This window comes from Sarcophilus harrisii, chromosome 4, assembly GCF_902635505.1.
Source record: "Sarcophilus harrisii chromosome 4, mSarHar1.11, whole genome shotgun sequence".
In the NCBI taxonomy this organism is placed as follows: Eukaryota; Metazoa; Chordata; class Mammalia; order Dasyuromorphia; family Dasyuridae; genus Sarcophilus; species Sarcophilus harrisii.
In genome coordinates, this window is record NC_045429.1 from 180499309 (window position 1) to 180514214 (window position 14906).

The window sequence follows — 14906 nt, forward strand, 5'->3', positions numbered from 1 at the left end:
GTCAAGAAAGTTTTCAAGATTATAGCTAAGGAAAGGTATACTGTATTTAAAAAGAACAATATAGGTACAGTGGCATATCATCATATATTAAGAAGATTTACTTTATGTGAAGAAAGTCAAAAACAAGAAAGGATATTTGCTTAAAGACCATTGAGTAGAGAAACAGAAGGATTTGCCCTAATAATTTTATTTTTAAAAAGTAATAAAGAATATTATTCTGTTTAGAACTATGCTTAAAAAGTTGTTAAACTGTGCATACCCTTTGATCCAGCGTGTTACTCCTAGGCTTATATCCCAAAGAGATTTTAAAGAAGGGAAAGGGTCCTGTATGTGCAAGAATGTTTGTGGCAGCCCTCTTTGTAGAGGGCAGAAACTGGAAACTGAGTGGATGCCCCTCAATTGGAAAATGGCTGAATAAATTGTGGCATATGAATATTATGGAATATTATTGTTCGGTAAGAAATGACCAGCAGGATGATTTCAGAAAGACCTGGAGGGGCTTACATGAACTGATGCTGAGTGAAGTGAGCAGGACCAGAAGATCATTATATACTTCAACAACCATACCGTATGATGATCAATTCTGATGGACCTGGCCATCTTCAGCAATGGGATGAACTAAATCAGTTCCAGTAGAACAATAATGAACTGAACCAGTAGCAAAAGAACTCTGGGAGATGACTAAGAACCATTACATAGAATTCCCAATCCCTCTATCTTTGTCCACCTGCATTTTTTATTTCCTTCACAGGCTAATTGTACACTATTTCAGAGTTCAATTCTATTTGTACAGCAAAATAACTGTTTGGACATGTATACTTATTTTGTATTTAATTTATCCTTTTAACATATTTAACATGTATTGGTCAACCTGCCATCTGGGGGAGGGGGTGGGGAGAAGGAGGGGAAAAATTGGAACAAAAGGTTTGGCAATTGTCAATGCTATAAAGTTACCCATGCATATAACTTCTAAATAAAAAGCTATAATTAAAAAAAGAATATTATTCTGGATCTGATTCTGATATATAAAGAGGAATTTGTTACTAATGTCAGTATGATGGTAACTTTCAGTGATCATCTTAGTATTCATGATAAACAAAATCTAGTCACAGTTTGACATACATCTTAGATTTTTGGACAGTAAATTTCAAAGAGTTCAGAAGAAGAATATGTAGGATCCAATGGCACAAAATTCTAGAGAAGGAAGCCAAAGAGGAATGTTTCCCAAAATAAAATCTTAATGCAAAAAATCTTAAAGCTTATGAAGAAGCTTTCAAAAGAGACAGGTGTCTATCTATCATCTATCAACTTAGAGTTGGCATATAAATGATAGAAACAAGGAAAGATTATGGAGGATGAATAAAAAACGAAAATCATAGTTCTGTAAAAACACTGTTAAGAACACTAAAGTGAAAGATGCAAAAATTCTTTTTAAGCTATGTAGTATACAAGATGAAAATCAAAAAGAAAAAAAAAACACTCTTTGAGATGAAAAGGACAGTGAATAAGGTTTTTAAATGCCTTTCTTATATAATCCCATTTGATTATCATAACAACCTCTGAGATAGATGCTGTTATTTCCCCCATTTTATAGATGAGGAAACTGAATCTGAGAAGTTAAGTGATTTGTCCCAGGGTCACACAGCTAGTAGTTTGAAGCATAGTAGCTTTATCAGAGAGTATGTCTTCTTGGGTCAAGAGAGTGCCTTTTCCAGAGTTTTGGTTAAGAGGGACAGAAGAATGAAGTTATTGGCCCTGCTACAAGAATCCTACTTTAAACAAGGTTGCCCACTATCATCTTTACTATTTAATATTGTATTAGAAATGCTAGCTGTGGCAATAAGAGCTGAGAAAGAGATTAAAGGAATAAGAATAGGCAATGAGGAAACCAAATTATCACTCTTTGCTGATATGATGGTATACTTAGAAAACCCCAGAGATTCTACTAAAAAGTTATTAGAAATAATCCACAACTTTAGCAAAGTTACTGGTTATAAAATAAACCCCATAAGTCATCAGCATTCTTATAGATCACTAAAAAATCCAACAGTCAGAGTTACAAGAAACCCATTTAAAGTAACTACTGATAATATAAAATATTTAGGAATCTATCTGCCAAGGGAAAATCAGAAACTTTATGGCAAAATTACAAACCACTTTTCATACAAATTAAGTTATCTAACCAATTGGAAAATATTAAATTTTAGATAGGGCAACAAATATAAAAAGATGACAATACTACCCAAACTAATCCATTTTTTTCCTATACCAATCAGACTCCCAAAAACTATTTTAACCTAGAAAAATAAAACAAAATTCATAGGAAAAACAAAAGGTCAAAATTTCAAAGGAATTAATGGAAAAATAAATGAAGGTGGCTTAGCTGTACCAGATCTAAAATTATATTATAGAGCAGCATTACCAAAACCATTTGTATTTAAAGAACAACTATTGATCAGTAGAATAGTTAGGTTCAAGGGACAAAACACAACTATAGCAACCTAGTTTTAAAACCCAAAATCCCAACGGGATAAGAACTTATTTTTGAAAAAATTTGGGAAAATTAAACTAATATAGAAACTAGGATTGATCCACATAACACCGTACATCAAGATAAAGGTCAAAATAGGTTCATACCTGGCATAAAGAATGAATTATAAATAAATTGGAAGAGCATAGGATAGTTTTCTCAGACCTTGGAAGGGGAAGGTTTTACCAAAGAAGAACTGAGATCATTACTGATCACAAAGTAGAAAATTTCGACTATATCAAACTGAAAGTTTTGTACAAACAAAACTAATGCAGACAAGATTAGAAGGAAGCAATAAACTGGGAAAACATTTTTACAGTCAAAAGTTCTGATAAGGCCTCATTTCAAAATATATAGAAATTGACTCTAATTTATAAAAATCAAGCCATTCTCAATTGATAAATGGTCAAAGGATATGAACAGACAATTCTCAGATGAAGAAATTGAAACTATTTCTAACCATGTGAAAAGATGCTCCAAGTCATTATTAATTAAAGAAATGCAAATTAAGACAACTCTGAGATACCACTACACACCTGTCAGATTGGCTAGAATGACAGGGAAAGATAATCTGCGAATATTGGAGGGATGTGGGAAAACAGGGACACTAATACATTGTTGGTGGAACTGTGAGTACATCCAACCATTCTGAGAGCAATTTGGAACTATGCTCAAAAAGTTATCAAACTTGCATACCCTTTGACCCAGCAGTGTTACTACTGGCTTATATCCAAAGAAATCATAAAGAAGGAAAAGGGACCTGTATGTGCACGAATGTTTGTGGCAGCCCTTTTGTAGTGGCTAGAAACTGGAAACTGAATGGATGTCCATCAGTTGGAGAATAGCTGAATAAATTGTGGTATATGAATATTATGGAATATTACTGTTCTGTAAGAAATGACCAACAGGATGATTTCAGAAAGGCCTGGAGAGACTTACACGAATTGATGCTGAGTGAAATGAGCAGGACCAGGAGATCATTATATACGTCAACAACAATACTATATGATGACCAGTTCTGATGGACCTGGCCATCCTCAGCAACGAGATCAACCAAATCATTTCCAGTGGAGCAGTAATGAACTGAACAAGCTATGCCCAGAGAAGAACTCTGGGAGATGACTAAAAACCACTACATTGAATTCAATCCCTATATTTATCCCACCTGCATTTTGATTTCCTTCACAAGCTAATTGTACAATATTTCAGAGTCTGATTCTTTTTGTACAGCAAAATAACGTTTTAGTCATGTATACTTATTATGTATCTAATTTATATTTTAATGACTTAACATCTACTGGTCATCCTGCCATCTGGGGAGGGGTAGAGGTAAGAGGTGAAAAATTGGAACAAGAGGTTTGGCAATTGTTAATAATGTAAAGTTACCCATGCATATATCCTGTAAATAAAAGGTATTAAATAAATAAATAATATAGGAAAAAAAAAAAAAAAGAAATGACCAACAGGATGAAAGGCCTGGAGAGACTTACATGAACTGATGCTGAGTGAGCAAAATAACAGTTTGGTCATGAATACTTATTGTGTATCTAATTTATATTTTAATATATTTAGCATCTACTGGTCATCCTGCCATCTGGGGGGGTGAGGGGTAAGAGGGGAAAAATTGGAACAAGAAGTTTGGCAATTGTCAATGCTGTAAAGTTACCCATACATATAACCTATAAATAAAAGGCTATTAAATAAAAAATAAATTAAAAAAAATAAAAATAAAAAAGAATCCTACTTTTAAAAAAAATAATGAATTAAAAAAGTATCTTTCAAAAAACTATTTAAATGAAATATTGCCTTCTTAACTTCCTAACATTTGAATCTTCAGCATACTTTGTATAAAACACATCAACTTGCTGCCTCTATGACACTGCAAAACAACAATTGTACAACTGCTAAATTATTATTTAGTTAGCCAGACACCGAGCAAGATATTGACACAGACCATTGTTTCATAAAGTAGATGCATAATTGGCTGATTAGCCTTCAAAAACTAAACAGGAGTCTATCTGGGGCAATAAAGGAAGTAAAGACGTGTGTTATAAATGACACAATCCATTAAATCAGTTCATTCTGTCCCTAGGAAGTTATATTTATTTTCAGTTCAATTCAAGTCAACAATCAAAATTTTTTTGTTTGTGTGTAGCTTTACTTACTCGAATTTTACTTGCCTTATTCTATTGTTGCAAGAAAAGTCTTTTGTAAATTGTTAAATTGTGAGCTCCCAATATTATTTGCTATTCTTTTTCACAGGCTGGGAGAAAACTATTACACTAAGATTTGACCCGTAGATGGCAGCAGATAGCCATAAACTGAAACATTTTCATTGATCCTGATTCTGTCCTCTGAGGTGAATAAGATTAATATAACCATTTTTTGCATGACACCGTTTGAAATATTTCAAGATATGATATTGTTCCCATTAAATCCTCCTTTTCCCAGGGAAAAAACATCTTTAGTTCTTTCAATAAGCAGTGCTATAAGTTATCACAATCAAGGAGGTAGGATGATTGAGCTTTTTCTCAGATCAAATAGAGATTTGCTTCTATCAAATTTCACTCGCTTGATCCTAATTCTGATTTGGGGGATTAAGAAAAATAAATCACAGAATCAGTGAATTTTAGAATTGAAAGGATTTCAACTCTAGTCCAACTGACATAAGAAAAAAATTCTAACATTTTGCCCCAAAAGTAATTGTCGAGCTATGCCTAAAGTATCAAAGCAAGGAAGGCAATATTGAGAGTATTTAATTACTTACTCTTGATGAATGCAAGTAACTCAGATATTCAGTCTATATGAACAACATCCTTGGATCTTGCAAGAACTATAAGATATGTTTGGTAAATTACTCACTATTAACGAAATTTTTAAAAATCATGGAAATCTGACGTTTTAAAATTTTTAACCCACTGGTCTTTTTCTGCAAGAAGGAATCTATACTCTCTTGAGAGAGGTCATTTCACTTTTAAATAATTTCAGTTGTTAGGAAACCTTTCTAGAAATCAAGTATTAATTTATCTCTTTAAAAATTCCACCCTGGTCCTGGTCCTCCTCCACTTGACAGTTCTTTACATACTTAAAACAACTTTCATGTTCCTCCTGAATTTTCTTCAGGTCAAACATGCCCAGTTTCTTTATAGGCTATGAACTCAATCCAGTTTTCCTCTTCTGCATATTCTTCAATTTATTAAAATCTTTCTTAAACTTGATACCACAATTGTACACAATGTTCCAGATAAGGTATGACTAAGGCAAATAACAATGAGACTGTCACCTCCATATTTCTGGAAGCTATTCCCTTCTTATGTAGTTCCAAATTACATTAGCTTTTTTTAACTAACACATTACATTGATGATTCATATTGAGCTTGCATTCCTCTAAACACATGAAAGATTTTTTTTTCAGAATTGGTCTATCACTTGCTTTCTTGTCTTACACTTATAAAGTCTGTGTGTGTGTATGTGTGTGTGGCTAAGTGCAAGACTTTAGAATTATTCCTATTGAATTTAATCTTAAAAGATAAAACTCTAACATGTCAAGATCTTTTTGGATGTTGACTTCCTTCCACTATGTTAATTAAACCTTATAGTTTTGTGATATTTGCAAATTCTATGAACATACTATTCATGCCTTTATGCAAGTTATTGATAAAAACTTTTAAACAGCACAGAGTCAAGTAAAGATCTTTTGGGTCTTCCAAGGGAGAATGCTTACCATATTGGCAATGAGCTATTAACTATTCTCTCAGTCTTCCTATCCCACCAGTCTAGAATTCATCTAATTATATTATTTAACCTAATTATTTAATATATTAATATATATTTAATTATTTAAGCTTCATCTTCTCCACTATGATATCAAATATTTTATCAAAAACTTTCCCAAAATCTAAGTAAACTATAGTCACACTATTCTTCTTATTTACTAATTCAATAATCCTATTCCCTCGAAAATATGAGATTAGTCTGGCAGAACCAGTTCTTTATGCATACATCTTCTTATTCTTTTTATTTATCCCTTCCTTTTCTAGATAGCTGTTTACTAACTATCTTTTTAATGGTCCATTCTAGCCAAAAATTGAAGCAAAACTCATAGTGTTAGCCTGGAGAAACCAGTACTTAATGGGGACAAGATAGCTAATCACCTCTTGAAATGTTTTTAAAATTAAATTAGTTTTGATCACTTCAAAGGGTAGAACAAGAACCAATAGGTAAAAGTTAAACAGAAGCAGCTTTCCATGTGCTTTTTCCTTGATATCACTGATAGTGAGTAGCTCAGGGATCATTTCTGATAGTTCTTTCAGGACCACAGATGTAATTCATATAGCCTAAGCAGCAGAGCAATTTGAATTTATCAAAGGTAAGTAGTGTTTTCTAAATATCACCTTAGCTATTATGTTGGATATTAACTTGCTATTTATTATCTTTGTTTTGTAACTTCCAACATAAAGGCCATTCTCTGTGCCTCTCCAGCACAGTACATAGCACTCCAACACCACCTACCTAGCAACACCTCCTTAGCTTCAGGATTCATGGTTATCTTGACTTGGCTCTGAATGCACCTTGAACCCCCTCTAAGTGTCAGCCAGCAGACTGTAAAGATTGAGAAGAATTAGGAACCAATGTTTTGGGTGTGTATCATTAATCAGAATGGCAAGGAGATGAAGCCATTTCTATAGAAAATGCCTAGTTTCTACTAATACATAAAACATTGCCCTTTCATGTACTGATTGGTTTATCTGCTTTATGTTTCTTTATGTTTCCTTAGTAATTTTGTAATTTTAGGGCTTAAATATAGAGAGCATAGATACAGTAAACTCATCTTGACCATATACATCAATGTTTTCTATCTTTTCTTGCTTTCATGATTTCTGTGAGAGCCAGTAGAGCTGGTTTGTCATTGACATTTCACAATTCTCTTTTGAAGAAGAAAAATTTAGCAACTTTGCCTTATTATTGAAGTTATTTTGTCTCCTGATCTTTTCTCTTACTTATTGTACTTAACTGTGACTCAGGTACAATTTAAAGAATTTATAATGATAACAGTAACAATAACCATATTGTAAAGCACTTACTCTCTATATCCACTGAACTGCTAAATCTTTTTGATTTTACTTTCACAACTTCTCTCTTCATTTACCTCAATTAGCCCCCAGTTCTCTCTATTCCCAAAGCCATTAACCTTTAGTTTAACCCATCACTTTTTTAACTGTCTATTACAATAGCATCCTATTTGGTCTGCCTACTTTCACTCTTTTCTCTTATAAATTTCAATTCCAATGCTTTCAGTTTTTCTCTTCAATTCTTCTTGTAGCTGCCTAATTAATATTTCTAAAATGTTGATCTGGTTTTTGGACATAATCAATGTAGGAATTTATTATGTTAGACTATGCATATTTATTATAAAGGATTAGGGATTTTTTGTCAAGCAGGGATGAGAGAAAAAATATTTTTGTTAATTGAAAAATTTAATGTAAGTAAAATCTTTAAAACTTTTAAAAATAAAATGTCTGACCACATCATTGACATAATAAAAAAAACTTATGATCTTTTATTGCTGATAGAATAACATGCAAATGTCTCTATCTAGAACATATGGCTTCTGTCTTTTTAGATTTTATATTATTCCCTTTTGAATTCCCCATACCCAAGCCAAATCGGCCTACTCTTTCTTATACTAGAATTGTTTTCTGTGCTTTTGTACTAGCTATTTCCTTGATTAGAATGCACTGCTTCTTTATCTCTCTACCCCTTAAAAATATCCTAGCTTCTGGTAAAGTTCAGTTCAGTTCATGTGTTCCTTCTCATTTCCTGATTTTCCCAGATGTTGACTATTTCTCTCTTCAAATTATTTTATATTTACTTACCTTTGTATATATTGTATTATTGCTCCTCATTCCTGAAGGAAAGTTTTTTAAAGCTAGAGTGTTTTTTTCCGGGTTCTATTATTTCCCTAATGCTTAGCAGAATACCTTGTTCTTTGTTTTGTCTACATCTTTCATTTCATCCATGTGGAAAACACTCCCAGATATGAAACTCCTGCTGCTGGTGCAGATTAGCAACTCATCTTTAGTCCTGTCTGACAGATAGCCAGGAGTAGGATGTAACTGATGGGTCTAATGACCTGCAGCTAATGTGAGGGTCTAATGACCTGCAGATAGTGTGAGTTATCCACTATCTGGATTGCCTCTTCCCTTACATATTATAAATGCTTACTAAGTGTTTGTTTAATTGACTTTAGAGGCCTATGATTTCATCAGTATGGAGTTGGTTTTGCCTCCACACATTTTAGACACTTCAAGAGTTGTTGAGTGTTTCTCCAAATTCAGCACCTCTTATCTCCATTTCACTAAATTGAACCTGATAGTAATATAATTCATTCCCAGGCTTTCTACCTTTTAAAGACCTTCCAGAATTTACACTCTAAGGAAAGGCTTCAGAGAATATAGAATCTGTGAAGGACTATGAAGAGAACTATAAATGAACTTTAATTTAGGTAAGCTTGAACAAATGAATGAGCATTAATTGAGCTCTTATTATGTGCAAAGCACTACGCTAATCATAGGGGTTGCAAAATTAAGAAAGCTGAAACAGCCCCTACTCTTGAGAAGTTCATATTCCAATGAGAAAGGCAACATATTGGAAGCTGCAGCTGCAAGTTAGATGGGAAGGTCTCATAGTCTTTAGGGTGCCCTAGAAATAGAAAAGGATAAACAGTATAATGTTCCTTTTCCAAAAGGTGGGGAGGAATTTAACTGGGTGAGGTATAAATAAGAATCTTTGATGCTGTGTTCATAAACACAAAATGAGTCAGAATTCTAATAAAAATTTATATTAGATGTTAAATTTTTTCAACTGTAAAACAGAAGATAATTAAGGTTCCATTTTTCATTACAAATAACATAAAAATAATGTTCAGTAATTTGAGGATTTACAAAGTTTAGATTGTTTTATTTTATTTTTAATCCTGACAACAACCCTACGAGATAGATGCTATTCCCCATCTAGAAGTGATGAAACGAGAGTGATGAATTTAAATTTATGTCTGACTTCAGATCCAATACTACTCACTTCACTACTCACCAGCCAACCGCATCTTAAATACAGGTTCGATTCCAAGACGTTTCATTTCTTTGGCAAGAACAGAAGAGACAGCCTGGCCTCTGCTACTTCTACCATCCTGCCTTTAGGAATTACAGAAATAAGATGACTCAGTGTTAAAGATATCTAATTATATACATGGGTTGGAGGCCCCGAGAGGATTTGTAAAGGCTCTCATTATACTAAGATATAAAAACTAGTAATCATTAAGAATATTCTTAGCAATAAAGGCGGCTCCCCCAACCCGTGACTTTGCCCTTTCCCCTCGAGGTACTTTTTCTAAGGTCCCAGTTTGCCAGTCTTCATTTACTCAGAAGGAGGCTGTCATGTGTCCCTGGCCCAGAGGACAGATTTGGGGAAAAGAAAAGAAAATATATAATGGGCTATGATAACAAGGGACTAACTCTAAAGCCCGCCTGCCCTCCCTCCCTCGTTTTCAGGAACAGATTCACCCTCAGCTATTCACAGATCTAGTGAAAAGAAACCAAATTTATCAAAATTATTGTATTATGATAGTATCACCAGAGCAGCTGTTGGCTATGTTAACGCCTCGTCCCACCCTCCCTTGCCCCTCACTGTGTGTCTGCACGCTCCACCCCCATCTCTATGGTCTGTGATTGGCCCAGTATTGATGTTGCTCTCTTGAATGCACAAGTCTATGTCGGAGTTTCCCAATCTGAAATGTTCCTGGAATACCCACAGTCTAAAGTATCCAGCTGTGAAGGTGGCGGTGTTGATTGATGGACATAAAAACGACCAGTCTTCTGCAGTTTCTGGCGCAGAAAATTGATGCGCGGGCCAGGCCTCCACTCCTACCTCCTACCATCACTCAGGTGTATTGGGGTCACCTCCTGGAGGAGGAACCTGACAATTTCATCATCAGTCATGGGATTGTAGGATCCAGAATTGGGCGGGGACAGGAGGGAAAAGGGAGACGAGGAGGAAAGATTATCCTTCCACCCCTTCCCTTCATTTTAACAGATAAGATTGGAAACTAAGGCCCAGAAAGAAAAACTTTTCCAAAATTAAACCGAGAGTTACATATTATTACTATTACTGTTGTTTTTTCATTTAATACCTACCTATATGACCCTGCGAAAGGCGCTGAACAAGGGCAGGGTTGGGGGGAGAAGGTATCAATTTCCTCATCGATATTACGAGGTCGTCGCATTACAAATCTCTTCCAATTCAAAATTCATAATAATCCTATAGCACATTCAATTGAAATCTTAAATATGTAATAGTCGCTCAACTAAGTGGCAGAATACATATTCGCATTTAGATTCTTCTACTCAGGGAACTAAATTTTCATAGCGACTCGACACAACAGCAGGAACCGTTGTGAAGCAAAGACCCCCTGGAAATTTTATTTTTATAATTATTTTCTATTTCCTCTTGATGTAAACTGAGATCTTTCGGGGGATCTCAGTTTACATCGTTCTCCCAGCAGCCGCAGGATATGGCTGTGCAGGTAGGTAAAGTATTTGACCAACACTAAGAGGATTGTAATCAAGCTGGAAGATTACTGACGTTTTTGATCATTGAATATATGCAACATTAAACGTGACAGTTGCAGTGGCGGTGTAGTTTGGAAGCTGTCCTGTAGCTAGTGGGATATAGAGAGTAGAATCACTGAGCATCCTCTGAGTCTCAGGGAGTAATGCCTATCGCGGGGCAACTAGACTGGATCCTTAAGAGTGTAACAACTTAACAATGATAGCATCATCAGCTTTGGCAGCAAGATAGTAACCAACCAGGGATCTTTTCATCTGACAGACAAGTTCATCAAATTTGATATTCAGTGCTCTTACTACTGTGTGTTTCGTGATCTCTGTTTCGTCTCAACAGTTAAGCAGCTGCTTCTTTCTCTCCGACTCCCGAGGTGCTGCAGATCATAGATCAAAAGCAGGGAAACAACTTGGAAACAAGCCCCGAGGAGGTGGAGGAAGCGAATGGGGGCAAAAGTGAGCAGAAGCATCCCAGGACAGAGAAGAACGGAAAGACTAAAATAATGGCACTGCCTGTTGCTGCAGGTGCTGAGAACGCCTTAGTCAAGATTCATTCACAAAACCATGAACAAATTTGGAAGCAAGCTAAAGAAGCTTGGAAGAAGCTGCCTGAGAAAATGCAAATAAATGGACACTTCCAAAGAAGAACCGGAAGTTCTCCAAGATAAAGTCACAACAATGGGAATTTCAAAGGACAGCCTCACTCTGATGTAGGGCAGGTTAAGACAATAAAGCCCAAAGACTCTGAATTTCACCAGAAGGGTAAAAGATCAAAGAGGTGAGAAGAATATTGCAAAGAAAATCCCAAACTTCGTATACTTTTGCTATTTCTCAAAGGAACCTGAAAGTCATTGCAATTCTAGGCTGAGGTAAGGAAGCAGTTCAGTTTTTCCCCCACACTTCGAGTAGTAACTAAGAAACTGGGGGAGATGGGGATGGGGGAGAGTAGACAGGTAGAAGGAAGGGAGTTTTCAATAACATATTAGAGTTTCAGTAAATAGAATCTAATTTTATTTCAACCATAAAGTTAAATTCTTCTGCTTTTAACTTATACCTTCGTGGATTTCAGCAATAGTGTAATGAAATTAAAACTGAAATATAAAAAGCATGTTTGTGTATTGGTCTACCTGCCATCTGGGGGAGAGGGTGAGGTGAAGGAGGGGAAAATTGGAACAAAAGGTTTTGCAACTGTCAATGCTGAAAAATTACCCATGCATATAACTTGCAAATAAAAAGCTATAATAATAATAAAAAAAACATGTTTCCTTTAAAACCTGTGACTGGGTGACTTGAAGGAGCAAGCACAGGGAATTTTCAAAAGAAAGATATATAGATATATCTATATAGATATATCTATATAGATATAAAGATATATATAGATATAAAGATATATAGAAAGATATATATATATGAACAAGTCAAGAAAAATTTAAATTTAGCCTTGAATTATCTCAAATGCTGTATAAAGAACCTCAAGTCTCAATAACCAAACAACAGATTCCACTATTCAGTCTCATCTTTTCAGAAGAAGCATACCTAAAGAGGATAAATTGATGGATTTTAAAACAATTTAATAGATGAGATGTGGCTAGAATCCACCTCTCCCGATTCCTAACTGACTGTTTTGGACCCTATGGTGTCTGCTCTAGACATAGCAACTTACTTCTCATACAAATTCTGGTTTTTATATTTGTTCTTTATCCTTTTCTCTCCTTTCAAATTGAGGTTACTTTAACTATGGCAAAAAAAAAAAAAATGTTTAATTCTAAACCAGGTCAATAGACTATATTAGAAACTCCTGTTCCTATAAGATAATTCTTTAATAGGATAAAAAATTTCTTTTCACATACCTACCTTAAGAAATATTTTTTACAGGAAATTTTATGAAATGTAATTCATAATTATCATCCCACCTTTTTAAATCATATCTTTTTTTTTTCCCTTCAAGGGAGTCACAACTAAAATTTTTGAGGAGGTGGTAGCTTTATTTGTCAGGGTGATTGATTTTTCCCTATAGTGTCATGCAAGATCAATTTTGTTAAACTTCTTGTTGAACAAATCAGATAAATCCACTTTTGTCTTTTTTTGTCCTTACTCAGTAAATGTTGTGCTACAGTTCCTTTTTAATGTCCTGACCCAGTTTCCCAATTGTCCTATTTAGTTATTCTGCCTCAGGTTATAACCTTTCCCTCTTAATGTTTGATGAAATAAAAGTTGTATATGTTTAGGCTATACTCATTCCTTCTTAATGTTTGACAGGATAAAGATCTATCCATTTTAGACATCATTAGAATACCAGTAACCTTTCCAGTACCTCCCTCCATTGTGTCATCCTAGGTACCCCTCATTAGGTTATCCCCATCCAGATACCTCCCCAGTTATGTCATTGTTCTTGTTATCCTATAAAAATCTTGCTGTCCCAATACTCAGGGCTGGATTCTTTGAGACGATAGTCTCTTTCAGCCCTGAGACCAAACATGGATCATTTGGTCCCAGAAAATCTCTCCATTTAATAAACTATTAAACTGCTCTCTAACCTCTGTCTTGCTCAGTTTCTCTGGCATTATATAACTTCCTCAAAAATGTCTGGTCTGCTTTCACATTCCTTTAGCCCAATGAGCTACTTGATTTCTGATGTTAGTCCCCCTCAAAAAAAAAATTCTGCAAATAATTATGGTATTAGAATCAACCTTCCCACAAAACTCTTAATTTCTTTTCTCAATAAATTCAGTGCAGTCAGCAAAATGAAGAGGAAAAAAGTAAACCCATAAAAGCAAATAAAACCATGACTTAAAATGTGCTTATTGATGAGGTTTAGATTTGGGGGTTCGCTTTTGTCAGGGAATCAAATGATGAGATCTAGATTTAGGGAACCAAAATGAGATTCGGGATCCTGGTGATCAGGGAGTTAAATGATATGGTCTAGTGGCAAGTTTGGGGTTCAGGGAACCAAATGGAGAGGTTAGGCTCCCCTATACCTTCAGCACAAGGGTAGGGAGTTTTGGGGAACCCCTTCTGGCAGCACAGAGGTTCTCTGTAAAGGAATTTACAAACCCGAAAAGGCTGGACTGATAAAAAAAGGTTCATTATTGGCATTGGGAAGTCAGCACTGGAAGAGAATATTATTTCAGTGGACAGAGGTTTCCTTGGCATAGCAAGCACAGTAAAGCATGGCATGGCATGTCTGGCCTCTGCAAAGATTGAGCCCCAAGTTGGCTCTTTTTACAAGCCAGGCTTGCTCCCCCTCCCAATAAGGCTGGTGGGTGGAGTTAGAATTGAATAGAAAATATTCAATTGAATAGGGTATTTCTCCAATTCAATAAGTTGGAATCTCCAGCTCCAAACTCAACCAGCCACACCTAAATTACAAGAATGAAGCTGTTTGTTCTCAGGCAGGGTCTCCACAGACATAGGATTCAAGGAGAATTTGTCCTTCGAGAAGTTTTAGAGTTTTGGGGTCACTTCTTTACTTATCATATGTAAATTTAGTAAAAAAATTAGTTTACTAAAAAATCAGTAAAACCTCATAGCTTACAAAATGTATTGCATATCTGAAATAACATGTTGCTCAAGGTTATACAATGTTAGGAAATTTTAAGAAAGAGAACCATGAAAAAACAATGTAGACATACTTTTTTTTCAAATGGTAATTTAGCAAAAAGACTGCTATTCCCAGTATAAAATTAACTGTGAGTACTCACTAAGAATTGTGTAAAAATTTTAAATTTTATCTAATCAGTTTCCCTCAGCTTTGTGCC

General features: G+C 34.9%; 1 pseudogene; it reads left to right on the forward strand.

Moving 5' to 3' along the window:
- LOC116423597 overlaps positions 1-11930 on the forward strand; it is a 35307-nt pseudogene extending 23377 nt beyond the window's left edge.
- The last annotated feature ends 2976 nt before the right edge of the window (positions 11931-14906 follow it).